The following is an 11,870-nucleotide window of genomic DNA, read 5'->3' on the forward strand; positions in this document are numbered from 1 at the left end:
AGCCTACAGGGAAGAATAAAAAACATGAGTTGTCTTGCCACGTTGTATCATGTTCATAAACTGATGATCTAAAGCCAACAGCTAACAGACAACACGATAGTGAAGAACAGTTACGTCCTCTGTTTTCAAGGAGCAAGATTAGCAGATTATTATTATTATTATTTTAAATGAGGTGAAATACATGGAGTATTCTGCTAAATTTGGGAAATCATTCCCATTGAGACATTAAGTGCTCTTTCATAATGAGCATTTCCCCTTATGAGCTTCGTGAATATTTTTTATTGGCGCACTGGATTGATTGAGTTTTTAAAGACGCAGGATCTAGATCAAAGATGGTCGAACTTTCCTCACCCCCATCCCCTCCAGCTTCACATCACAACTGGATTGCTGATTCAGAGCGTCTCCTAGAAACACCTTTTAAGAACCCCTTTTTAAGAGTCTGGCTTAAAATTAATCTCATTTTTCCAGTATGTGTATTCTCACATTCCCATCTGAAAATGGGTGTTTGGTAGTACAGAGCACTGCACACAGTTTAGGCAATGCCGCTTTTCCTTTTGCATATGTTGAACTTCATGATCTCTTCCCCCAAGATAAACTGCTGGCATCCTGTGTTCCATGTTTACAAGCAGGAATCCCCAGGTGGTGGAGGTGGCAGTGTTGGAGGCAATTCTGTTGCTGCAGGGCAGATCTTGCAGATCCCCACTCAGTCACACACACACCCCTAAAGGGTTGGGGGGGGGGTCAGATGCAGCTAAGCAGGGTTTTGACAAGATAGGAGTTGAAGAGAGGGAGAGTCTGCAGACCAGCCAAGCACCAAATAGGCATATAAATTCCTGCATACTCTGAGCTTAATCTGCCATGGTAGACCGGCAGGGGTTGGGGTCAGGTAGGCAGGACAGAAAGTGAATTGAGAGCTACTGGTAGATCTCTGATATGCAATAGACCAGCCAGGATTCTGATTCTCACTTGTTTATCATCAACAAAAAGGACATGCACACACACCTATAATTTAGGCAACTAAGTTGAAGAAAGCTCAGGAGCAAAATCTCTCTCTGTGTGTGGTCTGTGAATTCAGTGCTGGTACTGAAAACAATACTATTCATCCTAATGACACTTCCAGCCTGCTACTACTTTTGGGTGGGATTCAATCGCATGCTGGCAAATTGAGGGTCCACTCTTACAGTTAATTTGGAGGTCTTGCGCAACAAACACACTCCTGCAGCAGACTGAACTTTGGGTAGGTGATCAAGAAAGGGACAGGGAAATGCACAGGGGAGTGTGGGCTAACACATTCATTCATTCATTTTAATCTGCCCTTCATTCCAAAAGAGTCCAGAGCGGCACTTTGCTTGCTTTGACACAGTGTCCTCTAACCTAAGGTTACCAGATTTTTTTCAATGAATCCGGGGACTACATACATACATACATACATACATACAACATGTTCGGGATGTTGATGCTGCAGTGATGGCGGTGGCAGAAGGAAGGGAGGTTTCACACTGCCTTTTGGAACAGCCCCATCCCAACTCCTACTTGCAAGTAAGCAGGAGAGGGCGGGGATCCCTCAGCTGGGAAGGGAGGCTTCCCGTTGCCTGAGAGATCCCTGCCCCCTCCTGCTTGCACGCAAGCTCTGATACAGCATGAAGCTTCCCTTCACAGCTGAGAGATCCCTGCACCGCTCCTGCTTGCACGCAAGTTGGAGTTGGGAGGCTGCTCCCATAGGCAGCATGAAGCCTCCCTTCGCAGCTTAGTTGCTGGGGTCAGGGAAGGTGGAGGCAGCCCAGAAGCTGCATCTTAGAGCCCCTGCACCACCATCATATGGGGACTTCCAAGCAGCTTCTGAAGCCAGCCAGAGCCAACCTCTGCAGTTGAGACTTCTGCTGCTGCGTTTCCCAGGGACATTAGATGAAATCTGCAGACATTCTGGCGATGGAATTTGTCCGGAGACTTACTCACAAATCCAGGACTGTCCCCAGGAAACGGGGACATCTGGTAATCCTACTCTAATCTCTCTGAAAGCAAATTGGAATGAATGCTCATTAAATAGCAAATGTTATCTAACCTCCCTGCAAACAGATCAGGATGAATACTCAATAAACAGGTCATATGGTAGTGTTCTAAGAGTATGTTGCCTCTGCCCTGTCACTATTTTGCACTTGGCTCCATTTGATGGACATCACGCATCATAGACCCCACAAGCCCATCTTGGCAGTAGACCCTTCTCAAGATCACCCTGACATATCACAAGGTAGGTAAGTTCACAACACAATGTGAATATTACTGACTATTGATGCCTTTTGGTTCTTTCAACACCCCAGCTTGTTCAGTTCTACAAAATCCAAACAAAAACAATTGTTGTCTGTCCATCAGTCGCTTTTATATTTCTTACATCAATGTTTTTCAAGAAGTTATTGCAAACACTAATTCTGGATAATTGGCTTAATTATTCAGCTCCTTTGTAACTGCCAGCCTTTCAGCATGCTGTAGGTGGCTTTAATGGATGTTAATGAGGCACACGTCACATTCAAAGGTATATAATCTTTGTGAATGATAGCCAGGTGAGTAACAAGAGGAATTTAGAGCACTTCAGACAAATTCAGATTTAATTCTCAATTAAATGAAGTGTGCATCTCAATTTTAAGTAGAGCATAGCAATCATTTCTATAAATACTAGCACTGTGTGAAGAGGACTTAATGACTGGTAGTTATATCCCAGTAATTAGGGGTGACTGACATTGTTTACTATGTAGACTAGCTGTTGGTATTGACATCTTGAATGACCTATTCATCAAGTCACTTGGTCTACATTGCCAAACACAATCTTTGAGGATGATCTTCTCTCCAGTCCCAATGGAAGGAGCATTGGAAGGATCAACATTGAGCAAGTTGCTTTAGTCTCACATTGCAAAAGAATTGGAACACAATCTGAATTATCACTGGTTTTAATTATTATTTTAAATGTTTTAAATAGTGGTTTTTAATTTTTACTGAACATTTTGTTCTTTTATTCTTTCTGTAAACAGCTATGAGGGTTTTATTACAATCAAGTGGTATATAAATCTTCTGCAAAAAAATAAATAAGGAGCATTGGTAGGTGTGCACAAGAAAAAAAATCTTTTAGTGGATTGTGTCCTTGATTTACTTTTTGAGTAACAGTTTTTAAAGGAGACATTTTTGACAGCAGTATTATTACAAAAAGCCAATGGCAAAATGGAAGCGATATAATCGGAATTCCTTTGGGAAATTAAAGGTGACTGGACTTGATCGACTGGATACTCAGCTTTGTGAGTGTTCAGGCATCAACATACACTACTCATCTCCAAGCTGATACCCTGCAGGTGTTTTGGACAATGACTGTCATTAGCCTCAGCCAACATAGCTATGCTTGGCTGGGGCTATGGGAGTCATAGTTCAAAACATCTGGAAGGGACCTGGTTGGGAAGGTTGGCATGCATTGTGAAATGTAACTTGTGACAGAAATGGAATAAATCAAACCAAGATCAAGGATGGTTCTCTAATCTGTCTATGCACATATATTCAGAACATTCCCCATTGCATTTCTCTACTAGTTGCTACTTTAAATTATTTGCTGGCCACCAGAAACCCTACAAAGGAGCTTCTTGGTTTTTCCAACCTCTTTTAGTGGGTTGTCTCATATATTTTCATCAGTTCACCCAACTGCATAAGTCTTCCCAAGCCAACCCTGAGAGTGGGCTCATGCAGGTGATTTAATCAAACCTGATGCCGCAAGGAAATCCAGAGTTCTTGGCTGTGGTGAGTTCTGCAACCTCAAAGGCCTTCTGTGTAGCAATTTTTCAAATTGCTGCAGTCAAGGTTTGCAGATCTTAACTCACACAATCCCCGACATGGGATTAGTTACCCCTGGCTGAAAGCCAATGAGGGAGAAGACATGGGCACTTTGAGGCTCAGTTACCTGTCTGCACATTCATACCTCTTTTCTTCTAGGACTGCAGGTCTCTTCTCCGTCCATAGGTGCACCGAGTGTGATCTAACAACTGATCCTTCATAGAGCATGGTGCTGATAATCCCAAAGTTGCAGGTTCGATCCCCGTATGAGACAGCTGCATATTCTTGCATTGCAGAGAATTGGTCTAGATTATCCTCAGGGTCCCTTCCAACTCTATGAGTTCCCCTCTGCTAAAACTATTTGTCACACAATAATGCAGATGAGAGGCCCTCAGAACTCTTAACCATTTCCCATGGCTATATACAGCGGTAGCTTGATTTTCAAACTTAATCCATTCTGGGAGTCCATTGGACTCCTGAAATCGTTCAAAAACCAAGACATGGCTTCCAATTGGCTGCAGGAGCTTTCTGCACTCAAGTGAAAGCTGTGTTGGACGTTCGACTTCTGAAAAACGTTCACAAACTGAAACACTTACTTCCAGGTTTGTGGCGTGCGAAAGCCGATCTGTTCGGGAGCCAAGCCATTTGAGTACCAAGGTACCGCTGTACTGTAAATATTATGGTTAGTATTGCTGGTGTGATTAATTATGGCAAGTTTTGTTTTTTCTCTTCCAAATGATGTTGCTAAAAAGGAAAGCTAGGTGCTGCAATCCTAACTATATTCTCCAGTAATATTAAGATGTAAACATATTTAGGATTTGGCTGAAAATTTACCATGGGCACCATAAAAAGATATCAAAAAGAAACATCAAATGCACATATGCAAAATGGAGGGCAATTAGCAAGTCAGCTTTATCTATGTGCAATGTTCCCCTTACACCGAGTACTTCTTATGGTGATGCCTTTTATAAATAATACAAATCATTCCAGTTATACACTGTGGAGAAATGTTGACATGACCCATTTGAAAAACAATGATGTAGGGTGAGATCTACTGTGAATTCCCTATGGCAATGAGCTGCAGCTGTTTTGTCCTATAGTTATACTACTATTAAGTGCAATGAGCTTGGTCCAGATTACTGAGTTTACCTACCCATGTTTTTCTGTAAACAACTGCCAGGTGTACAGTTCTGGAGTGTGCCACTTCGCCTAGGACATTACACACCCTAAAATTAATCTATAAGTGACAGCCAACTCCTCATATTCTCCATGACGACAATATTACAAACTGGAGACTTTTCTCCTATACCATGGAATATCTCCCAGCGCACAGTTATTTTGGCTGAATGTCTTAACACAGAGGTTGGCAAACCTCAGGCCCGTGGTGGGTGTGGGCTGCAGCTTTCCAGGCCTGTCTACTTGGCCCTTGGAACCCTCTCTAAGCTGTACCTTCTGCCTAGCCTCACCCCCTCTTCTCAGGTGATTCTCCTCACTGGCACTGCTTCACACCTGCCACAGATGTTTTCACAGGGCTGGGATGTTTGCTCTTGCACTCTGAGAATGTCTACTACTTGCTTCTGTGCGTGCAGAACCCATCTTATTGCACAATGGTAATCTAAATGACCCAGGCTCACAATGAATGTGTTAATTTATGAATATTTGTTTTGTTATGTGTAAATTATTGTCCAAATGTATACAAAGGACATTAATTATTATTTTTTCTTTTTTGTATTCTTTCTTCTTTCATGAATTAAATATTATTATTATTATTTAAAAATCCACATGTGCTATGCATTTTGCACTTTTGACCAAAGAAATATACTCTACACTGATCGAGCAACCTTAAGTAACAGCTGCAGTGGTAACATGACTAAGCACTGACTTACAAGAAGCAAAATTGTGCAGATTGCATGTCATGTAATAACAAAATTCAGTTTCCCACTTCTTTTCCCATGCAGCTACTATGCAAGGCAAATATGGGTCAATTGCAAAATCATAACCCATTCGAAATTCACAGCATTTTTTTAAAAAATCCACTTTGCTATTTACGATCATCTGTATTATGCAACACAGAACACAGGGTACATCATGATCTTCTTTCAAACTTCCCTAAATAATTTCAGCATGTGTTCCAATCAAACAAACAGTGGTCTATGTGCAAATGTGGCCTCCAAATAAAAAAAAACTCATCCATGGCTCTCAGAAGACAGTGGAGAGATCTCCTGCATCTACTCACTGGAGCTGCGTGTACAATATACACTCCAATCCAGAGATCCACTACTAAACTTGTAGAGGTGTTCCACTTCAGAACAAGCTCCCTTCTATCTCATCCCTGTAATGGAGGCTTATTGTCAGTTTTTTGTTTTTAAGTTTACTACAAACCCCCACCAACTCATTTAACTTATCAGGAGGCAGTTTTACCTACCAGGTTTGATACTTATAGTATTCAGTACAAATTTAGTGTAGCTCTGTTGGAAAACCATTATCAATACTGTATATCTCAAGCAAGCATATTGTTCCACTTATTAGTTAAAAGTATCCTTCTATAAATCTCTGAGATGCCAGTGGTTTATATCCATGTTCCCTTAGAAGCCTACGTCCCAGTAAAATGTTGCTTTGTTTACAGTTAAAAAATGATAGGAAACAGTGGTACAAATCAGCACAAAGAGATAAATGGAAGATTTTCAGCTTATGCAATTTCGTTTCAAAATTGGCTTACACAAAAGCAACAATTCCTTGATAAGCAATAAATTTGTGAACCCCTCTTTACTTTATGCATGTATTTCTTAAAATCCAAACAGGTTCCCCAAGGTCAGCTCATGATTCAAGCCTGGAGTGCCCGGGGCATTTTTACACAAACATTAAAACAGACAGAGTCAAGGATACTGATATCCATGGAAGTACGTGGTGCCCACTTCCAGTGACATCTAACAATTTTTATTTCATTTTTGTAACATACCACATAAACCACACGACAGAGGGAACCCATAGAATAAGGGACTCCAAAATGCTTACAGAAAATTACAGGCTCAGGCATGTCAAACTTCATGCCAAGAATGAGGAAAATTCCATTCCACTGCCGTTTATAGTAAACTATAATGCAGCAACACTTCCATAGCTTCCTCTCAATTGGCGTTCACAGATTTAGGCATTTGGCAATAATGTGAAAACTATCATGAAAAAGAGCTTCCTTTAAAAATAAAATAAAAAATCCCAGCCACAGAGATTTCACAATAGTACAGCTCTCAATGGGTTTCACAACAGTATTGATGGTGCTGCCATTGTGCAGTGACACGTGCAGCACTACACATACACACACAAGGCTCTTTTTTTGTCTGAAGAACAGTAAGTCATGCCCAGGCCATGGCAAAAAAAAACTATAACACATCTAAAGCACATTTAAAGCACATTCTTCCTACCCACTCCCCCCAAAAGGAATCGTGGGAACTGTAGTTTCCCCCTAACAGAGCTATGATTCCCAATACCCTTAACAAACTACAGTTCCCAGGATTATTTGTTGAAAGGGGTCGGTTTTAAATGTATGAAGCCTTCTTGTAAGCCCATCTTAAAATTACACACACATATATAATATAATATATAATATATACATATCGTGAAAAGCTCCAGAATTGAAGCAAGCCTCTCATTTATCAGACAGTTATTTCAGAAGGAGGAGGAAAATGTTTAAACATTTTTTTCACGCATCGCATACAAGAGAGAGAGAGAAATAATTGACAAAGAACAAAGAACCCCCATTCTGCCATCTTATCCTTTTTGACAGCTGCTTCCTCAATATAAAGGGCAGTATAATTGTTCTCATCAGTCTTATAATTAAAATCTCTATCCAGCTGACATACAATTTGCAGAGGCTTCCCTTATGAGTTTAACAGATGTTGCCTTATTAGATCATGCCTCTGCTGCATTAAGAAGTGCTATCATCATAATCAGTGCTTTTGTGCGCCTCCCTTAATGTTTGTTGTCATAATCTTCTTGATTGTACACATTTGAGAACAGAAATCAGATATCAGGTCTCAAGGGGGTTATCCACAGTTTAAAGTGTCTCTCCCATCTTTGTTTATCCTTTGTGAGGTGGCCTTGCAAGCTTTTATTCAAAAGCTGTCCTGTATTATTCAGCCCACAGGCACCAGCTCCATCCAGGGCCTCCACCTGCCAAAGGGATGGAGTAATACTACTGCAGGGGGAACAGCCTTGCAGATGTGGGGAAACCCACACTTGTCCCTTCCTAAACCGCTATGTTTAAAACAGGGAAGGGCAACCTGTAGGGGGGGGAGGTGGTGGCAAAGAAAGGTTGAGAAAAGGGGTGTTGGGCCCACTTTCTGCTCCACCCACTACCATTTTCAACTCTTCCCATCACCAGCATGTTGGCCCTGACAGCTTATGTTCAAAGGAATGTGGAGAAGGTTCCAGAAAGGGAAAAGGTTCTCCCTATCTGTTTTTAAAGCTGGGTAACGCAAACTGTGGCACCTCAGAACGGGAGCACAGCCAGGGTGGGGCTTGCACAAGAGTGAAAACTGACCAGGTTCAACAGAAAATCTGGAGACGTCCATTTTCAGTTTCACTGCTGAGATTTAAATGAAACATCTAAATACTGAATACTGCCAGGACAACAACAAAGGGTCTTCCAACTTTGGTCTGTTCATTTCAGCTGAGCCTGTGCAATTCCTCTCTTTGTGGGTTGAGTACTGGGGTTAGGCTCATAATATGGGGGTGGCCTGTTTGGGGTTTATGTGGGTGTGCTCTCACTCATCATCATCAGTGATGTCTCAAACACAAGTCCAATAGGTCCTTGTATCACTCACACAACCACTCCCAAGGCACTACTCCCAAATACAACTTCACCTGCTGGTGGAAGATGGTTACTTTACTACGCTTGCAACAGTACACTGCAATCCATGTGCTGAGAAGCTGCAATATCCCTGAAACCCAAGTGCTTCCTAGTTTGAAAGAAGTTATTTCCACACAACAAAAAAGCACAACTACAACTGCACATTGATGTCACAATAGTTGGGCCCAAAGTATACCTCTGGGTATAGGGCTGTATATAAATTCAATAAACCAAGTACTGGTTTTTTTAAAAAAAGAAGCATGAGCTTGCAATGGTATATCTCATCTAAAGTACAATGACTGCACATTTACACTTGATTTAAAATATAAGTGATTTGTTAAGCTATGTTTAACTATGCACTGTCCTGAATCTTCCAAAATGCCCCCAAATTCCCTCCTATTTTCTATCTCCACACCACACGCCATCTTATACTTCTCTGCTATGTCCCCCACCATTTCATTCTGAATTAAAAAGCTCCAAATGTTGTGAACATCCCTCATAGAACAGGGCTCCTTGATCATTTTGGTTGCCCTTTCCTGCTCTACAATCTCCTTTTTGAGGTGAGGCAACCAGAACCATACGCAGCTTATCAACTGCGGAATAGATTGGCATAATGGCATTGTGATATTGGTCGTTTTATTTTACATCGTTTATCAGGAAAGCGCAGTTCTGCCTCACATCCTTCAATAATAGCCAATTAGGTCTACCCCAAATGTTGCAGTCCTGAAATATTTAACTAAAAATCATGGGAATGTTTAAAGTTACTTTGCACTACTGGCCATGGGGGATACCCTACATTCGGTTTATCACCTCCTCTACTGCCATAAAGGGTAAAGCTTAATTTTTTAAAATGACCATGGAATGTTTTATGTTTCCAGCAGCTGTGTGGCATTAACATAACACCTATTAAAATAAGGCCTGAAATAGAATAATGAGAGCTGGTGTCCTCCTGGGGACTGTTTGGTATATTAAGGAGGAAGTTGAGTAGAAATAAACCCTTTGGCCCTTGAGAAAGAACTAGTGGTGTTTTATTGCAACAGGATGGCTGCAATACTCTTACCATATTAGCTGTATCACAATATGAATGACTGCTTAAGTACACATTTAATTTTAGCTTATTCTGCATCCTTCAAAAGAGCATAAAACCAAATAAAGCACATTTTAGGAAAGGGATATTAATTTATTACAAATGATGTTTAGGAGTCATCTCACTGTCCATAGGCATTCAAGGCAATGTGGAAAATGACAGCCAGAAATGAATTCATATTACATTAAAATACAGAATAAAATGCTAGAAACATACCAAACAGCACCAAAAATATAAATTTAAACAGTACAAAAGCCCCTAATAAAATGTCTATTTTGGGCAGCAATCCTGTTACTACTAACCTCGGAGCAAGCATCAAAGAAAGCTCCAAGACTTACGTCTTATTAGACATGTATAGGATAGCACCCCCAAATTGTTGAGCCCTAGTTTATTCAAATCTAACAGAGTAAAGACAATAATAAAATCATCACTTAAAGGAAGACCAAATAAAAACAAAAACCAGCAGCCATTAAAGCATAACAGTAAACAGTACAATAATCTGATCAATGAAACAAAACAAAGAACACCAAAGGGTTAAAGGAAATATTTATTCATTCCTGCCACCATTCATCATATGATAGCTTCCAGAGAATGCAACCTTAAAGAGAGCAAAGCATTATCATATCATAAATACTTCTTCAAGAGATACTGTTCTTTCAGATATAGAAGCTGAGCCTGCAATCCTATTCTTGCTTAATTAGGGGTAACCCTCACTGAATAATACAGTGGGATTTACTTCCAAGAAAACAAGCAAATTAATTAGAACTAGGAGGGATAGTCCATGCATACATACCTGGGACTAAGCCCCATCGGGCACACTGAGATGTAACATTTACAAGAGTGGACTGAAAAGCAAATAAATGTGAGTTTCCAAAACTGTTGAAAAGTCCTAAGCATTTGTATTGAACAACATAATAATGATATACATAATTAAACATGCCTATGGGATATGGGATGTAGTCTGTAATACAGCCCAAGAGCTTCCTGCATTAAGAATTAATAATAATAAAATAGGTCTGATGTGCTTTTGTCTATATACTCCTGGACTAGTACATCTCACATACAAGTGTAGTCTGCATTGTGTTCTGTAAGGAGATAAAAATGAGTCTCACAGCCCATTTACTTCAGATCACATCTATTAAATATAAATGCTATTCTGGTGCCTGGAATACAATTTATGACCACATATAAACATAATCCATGGTACCAGCCAGGAAAGTTGGAGAAATCACCAGTTATCACTTACCGTGGAAATGAACAGTTTTGAACCATCTAACATATCACGGCCACTTCATTGTCTATGGAAGCCGTTGTGGCATGTAAGCAGTAATAACACAAACAGGCCTAAACATTGGTATGTCTATAGAATCTATGTGAACATTTATTTGTGTAACTAAAGATATTGCATATTTGGGTTAATAGGTGCCATCGCATGCTGAAGATTGTGGTTGCCCGCAACTTTGCCTATTGACTTTGTAGGGGCCCAGCCCCACAAATATATTTGGCTCCAGTGTTTGGGTTAGACTCCTCTCTTTGTGGCATACTCTCAAGCTAAGTCAAAACGAGCTATCCTTTAATGTGCATTAACTCGTCTTTTGTTTGTATTATCAGTTAGATCATGAATGGTAAAAAGTAGCCCAGGGGTAGGCAACCTAAGGCCCATGGGCCGGATGCGGCCCAAATGCCTTCTCAATTCGACCCATGAACGGTCCAGGAATCAGCGTGTTTTTACATGAGTAGAATGTGTCCTTTTATTTAAAATGCATCTCTGGGTTATTTGTGGGGCATAGGAATTCGTTCATTCCCCCCCCCAAAAAAAATATAGTCCAGCCCCCCACAAGATCTGAGGGACAGTGGACTGGCCCATGGCTGAAAAAGGTTGCTGACCCCTGAAGCATAGGTGTCAATGTTTCCCTTTTTAAAAGGGAAATTCACTTATTCCGAATAGGATTCCTCACAAGAAAAGGGAAAAGTTGACAGCTATGTCCTGAAGTAGCCTTTGCTCACTCTCTCTCAGAAATGTCTGTTCACTTACCATCGACCTTGTACTCTGCCCTTCCTATGAAAAAGGTGGATCCCATGCTAGGGATCGTCCCGAACAAGTTTGAAATTATAACTGCCAATATTGAA

This window comes from Podarcis pityusensis, assembly GCF_964106645.2.
Source record: "Podarcis pityusensis genome assembly, chromosome: 4".
NCBI classification, from domain to species: domain Eukaryota; kingdom Metazoa; phylum Chordata; class Lepidosauria; order Squamata; family Lacertidae; genus Podarcis; species Podarcis pityusensis.